This window comes from Lichenostomus cassidix, chromosome 1, assembly GCF_008360975.1.
Source record: "Lichenostomus cassidix isolate B80296 chromosome 1, HeHo_3.0, whole genome shotgun sequence".
NCBI lineage: Eukaryota > Metazoa > Chordata > Aves > Passeriformes > Meliphagidae > Lichenostomus > Lichenostomus cassidix.
This window is the reverse complement of record NC_139479.1, coordinates 25,631,553-25,644,113: the sequence shown is the minus strand read 5'-3', so window position 1 is coordinate 25,644,113 and position 12,561 is coordinate 25,631,553.

The window sequence follows — 12,561 nt, the reverse complement described above, 5'->3', positions numbered from 1 at the left end:
GGTGGGAATCTCCATTTCCATTTGCACAAAGTCCGCAGTCCAACCAAAGCTGGCCAACCATTGGCTGGCTTTGTTGCATGTTGTGATTTCAAGGAAAGGATAATATTGCCTTGCTGCCTAAGTCACTGGCAGGGATGGGGAAGGGTGTGAGGACAGGCAGACAAGCATTGTGGAGATGGAGTCAGTGAAAATTCCATCTTTGGGAAGGGAATATTTGCTGAGAGCTGATGCTAATGGGAGAGCTTCACTTGTTCATCCTCTGTGCAGCAGCAGTTTGAAAGTGTCAGGAGTTTATAGAGTGCACATTGGGCCCAGAGAATACTGAAAAGTGGGGCAGGGTGCAGATGAGGCTTTAAAATTGCCTGGAGAATGAAATGTAACTCCACACAGCTAAAACTGTCACACTGCCATAACTCCCTTATATAGGCATATCTATTTTTATTTAAATATGTGTACAGGCATGCTCCCATGGCCCATTAAAATATGTTGTTGGATTCATAAAAACATGAGCCACACCAAAGTCCTTAGCTGGCCTCAGAGCAAATACTACTTCTATTTGCACCTAATCGTAAAACTTTGAATTTACTTTGACTTTTTCTTCGTGAATTCATCTTAAGCTCCACACATATATTTGTTGCCATAATTAATCCTAAGGATACAATTTCATATGAGAAATAAGCCATTCACTTGATCTGTTTGTTGTTTTTCTCTTCTTCTTGTCTGTGAACATTCATCTAAAACTTTTAAGACTAACAATTGGACATACCCCATATGTTATTGTTTGCTCATCAATATGTGAGTTGATTCAGAGAATAGCCATTTCTTGAGCACCTGTGCAAGCAAAAGCCTCACCCACACAAAAGTTTTGAACATGTAACAAAAGATACACATTGAGAAGTAATGAAGAAGAACAAACCAGCAGATCTTGAAACTGTAAGCTTGAATTCTGAATTAGAATAATGGAATCATTTAGGTTGGAAAAGACCACTAAGATCATTGAGTTCAACTGAATTGTGTCAATATTTACAAACAAAGAGCTATGGCTTTGGGGAAGGGTGCAGTTTTTTGGTTCCCTGCATCTGTTGGGTTGCATGAGATAGAAAGGGGACAGAACCTAGTTAAAAATAGCTGCTTTCTGCATTTGAATAGCCAGATCTCCACATGTTATATTTGTCTTTCATTCCAAATAATACTTACACCAAGGTCCAAATGAGTCTGTAGATGTGATTACAGCTGTCAATATATACCAGTTTATTTCAAGTGTAATAGGTTCTTACTGCTTTGTCCCTTCATAAAACTTTCAAAAGGGCCTTCATTTCACTGTTAAATTTTGATTTAGGTTCTTTCAAGTAAAGGCATTCTTCTGTCAGCACAACTCCTTTATAAATAACCAAGTTTACTGATTCACTTTGCTCTTGTCCCTGGAGGGCTTCCTGAGCATAGGCTGAAGATGTACATTTGCAACATCACTGTTTAGTGACTCAAGAACATTTATGTCCTTAACCAAGTCGGCTTTTATTTTTAATTTCCTTTGCATCCAAATTCCTGCTAAATGTGATGGCATGCATGAGGAAAGTGGCATCAGTTCCAAGGGCTCTCTACTCTAACAGTACACTAAGGATAATTCAAGATTTTGATTCAGGCCCTTTCTCTATACTAAAACTTTTATACCTGATGTCAGAATTTGGCACATTTCAGGTTAGCAAAATGAAATGGCGTAAGCCTAAACCTTTGGAAACCAGAACTTCACACAGGTCAGAATAAAACAAGGGTGGTATTGATGGTGTTCAGGGCTCAGACTGAACACAGGTTTCTTGAGTGCACTCAGAGATAACTCAGCTGAAATACCAACAGAAGTCACTCATAAACTGTGATATTAAGGTGAAAATTATTTAATATCAGCATATAGGAAAACCTCTCTGCAAGCTGCTGGCAATTATTTCCTCAAATCATATATTTACCTAGTAGCAGCAGATATCTGAGAGTCACAGAACCACGGTTTGTATTCACTATTAACAGCAGGCACATCATTGATCCAGGCCCTCAATAGCCCTTGGCTGTGGTGGGATACAGAAATATAAGAGCTTCTCTCTCCTGGATGCCTTGGGAGTATGTCTCTGGCACAAGCATTTCTGGGCAGAAACTCAGTCCCATTTCCATTCATTGGTAGTACAAGAGAGGAGAAATATTAGAGTGTGTTGAGAAGAGAGTGACCAAGAATAGTGAACAGCCTTTAGTGCCAGACTCAGGGGACAGGCTGAGTCACCCGGTTTGTTGTCACTCTTTTCAACTACTTGAAAAGAGGTTGTAGCCAGGGAAGGGTCAGTCTCTTCTCCCAGGTGACCAGTGACAGGACGAGGGGACACAGCCTCAAGATGAGCCAGGGGAAGTTTAGACTAGATATTGGGAAAAAATTCTTCACAGAAAGAGTGGTTTGGCTTTAGAATGAGCTGCTCAGGGAGATGATTGAATCACTGTCCCAGGACGTGTTTAAAATAAGATTTGATGAGGCACTCAGTGCCCTGGTTTAGCTGATAAGGTAATGTTAGGTCAGAGGTTAGACTTGATGATGTTAAAGGTCTTTTCCAACCCAGTTTATTCTGTTATTCTGCGATTCTGTTATTATGTGCTATATGTGCAGCACAGCATGCACTGGTTTCTCATTTGAGGATAAAAGAAGGACCAGAGTCTGCTTTAGAAAGCCTAAACCCAAGGAGAAACACAAATGGAAAGAAAGGAAATAGGACATGAAAATCTTAACCTGGTGCTGCTTATTCAAGGGGTTTAAATTTTGATTTTCTTCTCTGGATACGTAGCTGAAGCAGTTGTGCTGCCTGCAAGCGTTTTCTGGAGGTGTTTCTCTAACAACTTTTGAACCCTGGCCAAAGGGGGACACCTGGACTTCAGCTCAGGGCACATAACACAAGTGGCTGGACACCCTCTGAGATGTTTAGGGTGTATATGTGCAGGGGCAGACACAGACATGGGGGACCAAGTGTCACATGGGACAAGAGGCCAAGGCAAGACCTTGGCAGGGAAAGAGAATGCGAGAGGAATGATTTAGGAAAAGGCAGGAGTGAGACAATTAATGGTAATTAATGCTCTGCTGTTTTGACTCCTCAAATAGCAACTGCACTTTCAGCAAGAGGTGAATTGGCCCCAACTTTATGGTGACTTTATGAATAAAAGATAACTTTTTAATTAATTGCACAGTGAATGGGAGAGAAATGAACACTTCTTTCTATGATGATGATATGTATCTGGTACTGTTCTCCTGCAGTCTAAATAAATGGAAGGCAGAGCGTTGTGGTGCTCTGGCAGTGTTACTGGAATTGGATTATCTCCCCTCCTCCACCTGGCATTGCAGAACAGTCACTCTTAATTGTACCTTCTATCTGATTATTAACCACTGCTTCTGATCATGCTCCATCTCTTCCCTTATCTGCTATTCATCTTCTGCATTGCTTCTCTGTAATTGCTACTGACCTGCCTCAAGGCCACAAATTATTTCCTATAGTCTTTGAGTGCAACAGATTGTTTGGGGGATTTTGGTAGCTCCACTCATCTTAGTGCTACTCACCTCTTTCCTGAAGCTCTGACTTTGTTTCAATCCAGCCTTGGCCAAGAGGAGCAGTTCCTACAGGCACTGCTGATAGGGGATGAGGTTTCTGAACAAGCATGACCTGCATGTGGTGGCAATCTTCAGATAGCTGGGCAGGCCCAACAGCAAAGGTACTGTGAGCTACAAATGGCAATCATTGCCCTGCCTGTCTTCAACAGGGCAAATACAAAATGTACTGGTGGCTGCCAGCCCACAGATGTTAGGCAAAGCAATGATTTTGAATCGTGGTCCAAAGGCTCTGGCAACAATGTAAGCAGTGCATGCCACAGGTTATGAAATGCACTCTTAAGAAATGCTTCAGATATGCAGTCACTGTCTTCTAAAAACCCTCACACCAACCCTCCACACAGCCAGACAGGAATAGCCTCAAAGTCATTGAAGTAAATACATTTATTTTTTAAAATCCTAGGAGACAGACAGCCCTTCTTGCCAGGAAGGTGATTAGGCCATCACTTGGAGTCTGGAGCAGAGTAAAGGAATAAATGAAAGAGATAATAAATCCCTCTATTCATATTACAGATCAAGAAAGGGGAATAACTTGCAAGCACCTGCCATGTAAGAAACTGGTCTAGAAGTTGGGAAACAAGCAAGAAAGACCTGGACTGGAGCAAGACTTCTCTGGGAGAGCAAAAATGCCCCAAATAGCTAAGTACTGCAACTATCTTACACAAACAGGTAGAAAATACTCATAAAAATAAAATTTATGTTGGTTATTAGATCACTAAATGCCCTGCAGCAGCCAGCTCTGAGTTGAAGTGCTGAGTGCAGCAATGCCAGAAATTTCAGACAGAGAAACTGAATACCAAGTCTGTCTTGCTGCTATCAATTACTTTGCTATCATTTACAAATACTGCTGGGTTGCTTAGGTTGCCAGTTAGGAGCTCTAAGACTATCTCATTCCTTTAGAAAGCCTTAGTTAAATATATTATATGTTCTAAAGGGCATCACTGAAGAAAGAAGCTCTAAGGTCACAAAGCGAGAATCAGTTGCACGGAAAAAAAGGAGTTTTCATCCTGTATCAGAAGGAACCTGAGATCTTCTACCCTTTTTCCTGGGTGAAAACAGAGATACCTTCCTCCCACATTGTCAGTCACCAAGATGTTGAACTCACCTGTGGAAATGCTTTGATCTTTTGGACACCAGTTCCAGAGTCACATTTACCGAATTGAGAAAACAAACTTGTGCGTTCTGAGGAGGCTTGAGACAGGCTATCCCCCTGAAAAGAGCTACTACCTCTCTGGGGAAGGACTATATGGTACATTGGCATCTATGCAGGCACACCACACATGTGCAGGGTCAAGGACTGGTGAGGTTGGGTTAGATAAGGCAAATAAACTACAGAGGTTTGCAAGTGCAACTACAAATTAAACTCCTCCACGCAGCTGATCTGCCTGTTGAAACTTGGGAGAGATTTGGCCCCTCTGAAATTGAGGTCCCAATAAGTAATATGCCCACCATTATTTTGCACTCCAAAATCAATATCAGAAGCACCAAAGACACTTTTTTTTAGAGTCTCCACATTATGAAAAAATGTTAGGCCCTTTTCTTTTGCAGGTTATTAGCTGGTATGCAGATAACATATCTTTTACTACAACATCTGAAGGTCTAGCCTCGTGTGATAACTCTGTCTGCAATGCAGGGATATTCTTCCACTTCTTTAAGTGGAAGTTGCTTGGGAAGGCTCTGCTTTTAACCAATGAATGCATGGAGGTTTCTTAAATTAAGTTATTTTTCTCCTTTTTGTTCTCTCCAGGGGATTTTTTGCCATGTTTCCCCTGAAAAGGGGACTTACCCAATTTTGCTGCCTATCAATCCCCTGTAGTAACACTTGAACCCAGAAGCCAAACATAATCACACTTGTGAGAGGGCTGGCAATCTCAAGGATAACATATCTGGCGAAAAAGCAACCGGACAATGAAGGGAGGGGGAGTAAATACATTCACTGCAGAAGGGTTTCAAGGAGAGGTCAATCACACTGAGAAGCACCAGAGAAGTTATATAGGGAGAGCAACACAGGAAACAGCCACTGCTGACTCTGCTCTTCATGGAGGAGTTTGCCTGAGGAGCGTTAGTTTCAAAAATCCAGATGGACCATTCACACAGTCAACATCAAGTCTGCATGTAGATTAACTTCCTGTCCAGCTTTCCAACAGATTCACAAACAGATGGGTGTCCTGGAATAGCTCAGTCCAGCTCAGTTTCCTTTTATCTACAAAATCAGTTTTGATCTTCAGCGAACTTGAATAGACAGTGTTCAGGAGGCAGCCCTGGCACTGATCCCAACAAGAATCAATTACAACCAAGCACTGCCAGAAAAGAGATATCTAGTAAAAAGTAAGTAAATTTCCTTCCTCTCTTGTCATGGATCGTGCTTCTCAGTTTACCCCACTGTACAGAAGAAGATGGCTTTTCTTTTTTACACAGCCCCCCATGTTGAGCAAAAGTGGTGGCTTAATGGGTGGTTTCCTGAATAGAAAGAAAATATGCATCACAAAAATTTGTGTCACAATATTTCATCAATGTCCTGAAAAAATTGTGAAGCCTATTGAAAGAAATTATGGTGGACTGGAAGTACAGGAAGGCACAGGCAAAATTTCCCATCAGAATCCAGCAAGATAACACACAGTGCCTGGTGTTGCCTCCCCAGGCATGTTGGTGCTGCTTGCAGGGGGTTCTTCTCCCAGCAGGAGAGAAGGCTTTACACTCCCTTATGATGAAAGGACATCTGATAGCCCAGACTGCTCTGCTAGGCAATGTATCATTTATTTATTGGGCTGTAATGGGATTGAATATCTGTCTGCCCCTCCTGGCTGCATCCTGCTTTCTGCTCTGTGTGTGACCGACAGGCACCAATAATATTGTGGTGAACAGACACATTGATTTTAGGGGCACATATTTCTTAAGCTGGATATTGTGTGCTTCCCCCCACTCCAGAAAACTACAGCAGAACTGGAAAAGATGCAAAGATGCTCCTGATGCACCAGTGCATCATCAGTGAGGATAATCAAAGGTACCGAAAGGCCTCTGCACCAGAAACCAGGAAATCCAGGAGGGCTCTTCTGTTTGAAGAGCAGTGGGGGTGGCTTGAGGAAGATCAATAAGACCACGAATGGCAGTAAGAAAGCCAGCAGGGAACAGTTGCCAGCTGTGTCTTCTAATCCAAGCAGCACAGAGCAGCAAGTGATCCTGTCAGGCAGCAGTTTCAAAGGACAGAAAAATACCTATGCACACAATATACAGTTTGTGGGCTGCCTTGGCTGAGACCTTTTTGTTTGTAGGCTCCAAAGTCACCTGGGCTCAGAAAGCCCCCAGACCAGCTGAAAAGAGAGTCAGCACCACTGGTTCACATGGTAAAAGTGTCCCTCTGCCTACTTATTCCTTGGAGTAATTTTATTCCACATCTTATGCCCAGACATGCTGCCTCTCTCCCCCAGCCCAGCCTGTGGTGGCTACTTGAGCATAGGGATTGAGCAACCAGCTCCAGGGCTTCCAACCCTGTGGCACATAGTGGGGCTAGATGAGGCCAGAGGGATCCCCTCATTTCCTGCTGGGAGAGCAGTCTCAGGATGCAGAGCAGTTCTGTCTGGTGGGTGTTGGATCAAGAACCCCCACAGGGCTTGGCCACTTTAGCTGGGGAAAAACATACATTGCCAGTGTTCTGAGATTTCCTGCAAACCATTTGTACAAAAAACCCCCTAAAGATAATTTGTATGCAAAGTGAATGTTCTGGGGAGACTGCCCCTTTATCCCAGCCTCCAAAGCACACATGATCATGTTCAGCTCATTGGCCATCCCATATGTGCACCGGTGACATCCTATATGCCCTGCTCAGGTTGCTCCTCAGATAGTCAGACTGTCATTATTAACTGATTGTATTGGTTTGGTTTGGCAACAGATCAAGATCAACCCTGAGAGATCTTGCAACCCTGTGCAAGATCAACCCTGAGAGCCAAAAGGGAGGGATGCTGTGAGGCTGTGCTTTCAGCACTGTCCCTGAAAGACTCTTCCTTACTCTTTCCACATGGCTTCATACTGCTGTTGGAGGCTGGAGAAAGCCACCCTCATTGCCCTTACTCCTTGCTGTACAGCACATGCCAAGAAACTCTACCCAGTCTTTGTACAGTGATCTCATAGATTTCAGTTTCCAAAGCTATTTACAATTGAATGGAAAACTGTGGATAAAGTTCCCAAGGAGGGCACAAGCACATAAAATGTTGATACTTAGTACTTCACACCTAGTTCCAGAGAAATTTAATTTCCTTAGCTTTAAGACAGTAAAGTCCCCTAAGTAGCAGTAAAAGCAGCTTCAATGTAAAAAGGACTTCACAATTTTTAATAAGTACACAGATTTTTTTCTTTTAATCATATCCTTTCTGTGAGGTGACCAGTAATCAAGGGTCAAACACACCAGTACCAAAAAGCTCTGTGTTTCTGCTCCCCGCTCTGTGCTGAGGTCACCTGTACAGGCAGGTCTTCACCCCCACAAACAGGTCTGATTTTGCTGGTGGGCCCTCCCACAGCAGCTATACTCCCATGCTGAAATTAAATGACCTGACAGGTTTCTCCATCTGCTGTTCTTCACACTGAACCTTCTCACTGATGCTGTTGGTCTGGAAGTATGTACCAGGTAACACATGTGACAATAGACTACAACCTGCTACCTCATCCATTCTCACTGCCTAGGAGGAAGGTATATATTCACCAAATTATCCCTTAATCCTTCAGATCAGCACAGTTACACATATGCATCCTTAAAACATAGAGCTTGAGAGCCAGCTTCTAACAACTGCCACACATGCTCAGTTTTACTGCCTATTGTGCAGGTATGAGGGGGATCAATGATGTTCAGGATACTGAGTGATAGTGAATATTGATCCTCTTGTCCATCTGGCTGAAATTACATCGATTTATAAATGTATTTGCAGAAATGTTTAGGAAGGACCAGACACATGTCCATGCATTCCTTGTGGACATAAATAGAGAAGTGCTGTCAGCCTAAATCCATAATCCCCTTCCCACACCTCCAGCAATATAGGAGCCAAACAACTAGACTTTTGGAATTTCAGTGGAATGACACCACACAGGAATCAGCAATGGGTGTGTACTTATACACAGCTATCCTACCACTGTCCAGTATGTCTGGGGGGCATGGCAGCTCTGGATGAGTGTTGGTATCTGTGAGTGAATCCTGCCATCCATTGTTGGGGATCTAAATAGATATTCCACTAGGAACAATATGGACACTTCCAAAAATTATTTTCGATTACTTTCTAAATAAGACGAAGTTTTAATGAGCCCACATTTTTCAGGCACTTGTCTGGAAAGCAAACACCTTCCAGCATAAGCACTGCCAGCAAGAATTTTCTCACTGAGCACAAGCACATCCTCTTTGCAGGATTTTTGGGTGGCAGTTTATGGGGAGCAATTCCCACTGAGCACAGGTAATGCACTTTGCCTTGTGGTCTGGGCTCTGACTGCCCCTTGAACAGGTAATAGGACTGAGATGGAAATCCCCAAAAGCAGCAACCAAGAGCAACATGTGATGTGAAGATGGTTGTTGTGTCCAGGAACAAGAGCAGTTGCCCCTATCAGAAGGATCCCATTGGCAGCAGCACAAGACACAGCTGGAGAGAGGCAAAAACCAGTGGGATATGTGGTGGGAGAGAACAGTGGATGACCAGCAGGATCTCTGAGCAGCTGTAAAAGCAGCAGGGAGAGGCAAGGAAGTAGAAGGTGAAATGCAGGAGAGAAACAGAGCAACAGAAAGAGAAGTGAGGAAGAAGCATGAGTGACCTCATCAGGGAGCAAAACTGCATTCTTTGCTATCCTCAAGGTCCATTGAAAGCTTTCCTTTTTCTCTCAAAGAGCTCTCTCATCAGCTTTATCCAGGTCTCAGTGCCAGACCTCTGGGTCCCTGAGGATGTGTGTTTTCTGGTGATGGGATGTGGTGAAGTAAGAAATAACCCACATTTCCCCAACTTTTTGGCCACATGGGTGTAATGTGATCATTGTAATCAGGGTGCCTCTTGCTGAGAGGGAAGTGCCTGGGGAAGTGCCCCTGTGGCTCTCCACTGCCTGAAGGACAAAGTGATGTGAGGAAAAGCTGCAGCCCCCAGCACTGCTCCTAAAGCTCCAGTCAGGGCTGCAGGCCAGGTTGCTATCCTAAAGGTCAGGGGATCACCTGCTCAGCAAGGCCAGATACTGCCTCCCCCAGTCCACCGGTAGAAACACCTCTATGGAAATAATCTAAGGTTAGAAAAACATGGCAATTAAGTGCATTGAGGTGAACTGGGTCACTGGGACATAAGAGGGCTTGGAAAGTCTCAGGTGCAGTAGCTCTGGGAGACTGGAAGGGAGCAGCAAGACATTGTGGAGCTTCAGACCCCAGCCATCCCTTGTAGGAGTAGCTGACAGCCTTTGCACCCCCCCAGCTGCACCCCATGCCCAGCTTCAGAGCCCAGCAGGCAACCACAGAGGCCACAGTGCTGTGTGTCCCCAAGAGGACCTTGGACTCAGCTCAGGTCTTGTGACCTCTTACTGAAAGTCTCCATATCATGTTACCCATCCTCAGAGCCTCCTGCTAACAATTCATGTATTGATAACTGCACTTTCAGTATTGGCATTTACAGTGACTTTACTGAGTCAAGAAAAAGCAGCTGTTTACAGGGGCACAGAAATCAAAGATCATCACTAAGACCTTCTGCCCTGTACCCCCCACTTAAGAGAGTACTGCTGTCCTGGGGCCATGGGAAGGAATAGCCTTCTCATCTCTGTTGTCCTGGTGCACTGAATGATGTCTGATGCTATTGTTGTCACAGCTGAAGAAGGCAGATTGGAATTGAATTTTAGGACATTATGAAAATCTGGCCAGGGAGGAAAATAAAAATACTTGATAAAATCTATTTCTGGACATGTGTGTTTCAGGGCTGGAAAAAGCCTTTCTAGAATTACCAAACACTGCCATGTCCAAAATAAGTTTTTGACAAGTCTCATGAATGCTCCCTGTGTCTCTGTCCCCCTCTGTAAACCTGCTTATGGGTGCTGGCCCTGCTTTGAGAATGCTTTAGGGTGCTGGTTAAGTGGATGCATGATGCCTAGATGGAGAGTCTGACAGGAGAGGGTCAGCACAGAGCACACCTGGCTTGCAGAAAGGTGCTGTGTGACCCTGGGATGGATCATGTCTTTGTGTGCCTCTGATTGATCTGCAGTTTAATAAACTACTTGAAAAGATACATTTAGCTCCTTTATTTAAAAGACACCAATGAACACTTCAATGATCTCTCACTTTCCCTGTCTTTGCTGTATTGTTTCCCCTGATAACAGCAGTTTTCTGAGAACTGTCATTATACAGATGTCTCTCATGTCACTGAATATACCCTGCAAGAGTCCTACCCAGCAGGAGTGGGGGATTAGTGATGGGGGGATTGTGATTTTTATTGAACTCTGTGTCATGAGTCTCAAATAGGGTCTTTGAAGTCATGGGGGTAGACTGAAGGCTGAATCAGTTGTTTTCTCTCTTCAGTTGAGGGTTTCAGGTTCAAGTTTGGCTTTCTGGCAATGCTGTATGTGTCAGATCAGAAGCAGGTTCATTGTTTTGTGAGGTGATCAGTAATCTTTGACATGGACCCTGCCAAATCCCCCAGTCTTAATACTTATTTCTAGGAAGGAATAAATCTAACTATACATTCACAGCAACTGATAATGCAACAAATACATCTTTGTGGCAGTATTACAGCTTAGGAACAGAACCAGTTCTTTATAACAACTGGAATATATTTTGAGACCCAGGCCTGGCATTCACAAGTATCTCTACAACTTCTGCTTATAGCAGTAGTAAATTCTAAATAGTGGTATTTCATAAGGGTGCCTTGGGATCACAAGCTTCATTATCCATTATGGATGCCAATCCCAGGCACTCAGATCAATATAAAGATGTACTGACACTGAAATTCTAATGCATAGCCCTATTCTGAAATGTTCAGATCCCAGCAGGATGACAGCTAAACATAAAAGTGCCATAAATACTCTTAGCCTGTTTTAGTGAAACACTTAGTTTAACAGCAATTTTTTTTCAGTCTGGTCTTCCTTTGAAATATTTATTTAGACAGTATTTGTATTAATAGTATCTCTGCTAAAACTGTTCAGCTTGCCTCTCTGAAGACTCAGTTTTTTAAGTCTTGTAGAAAAATAGCCAAAAGTAGAACTGTTTCCTCTTTAGCCACGTGCCTTTTTAATGCCAGATTGCTAAAGGTAAGATTCTCTCAGAACACAGTGTAGCTTAGGCTGGTGGTTCAATGGTTCTACAAGTAGGTACAGAGATAATTTGATACTAAAACCTGCTTGTTCTCATCCCTTGTCCTCAGATTTCTTTCACCTCCTTTCTTCTTGAGGATTTTATCACTTACAGTCACTCTGTCAGGAAAAGTCTCATCATCTTTTCCCACTTACCAACATTTACGGGAGCAAGAAAAGTATTTCTTCCTCTGGATGAAGATTGAATACATTATTTTTGCCATTTCCTGAATCATTGAGACACCATTTAAAAATGTCCCTCAGCATGATGAGCTCTGGAGATGTGCAAACTGAGATTTGCCATGGTTTCTAGAGCTGTGCAATGATGTGCAGCTCACCACAGAGGACCCTGGGAGCTAATCCCCCTGCACTCCATCCCCATGGGCAGCCCTGGAGGGATGCTGTGGTGGCTGCCCATGCCAGCACCACACTGCTGCTGCTCCTTTGGGTGCAGGACAGTACCACACAGCCCCACTGTCACCCCTGCTGCAGTGAGAGGCAGTGAGAATTGAGTCTTTGGGAAAAAAACTGAGTTTCAGATCCTTCATAGCGTAGCACGATTCCATATGCTTTTTGATAGTCAGAATACTTTATTCAACCAAGTACCTCTTTATGCAGCAACAGGAGCCACATCAATAAAGAGAGCT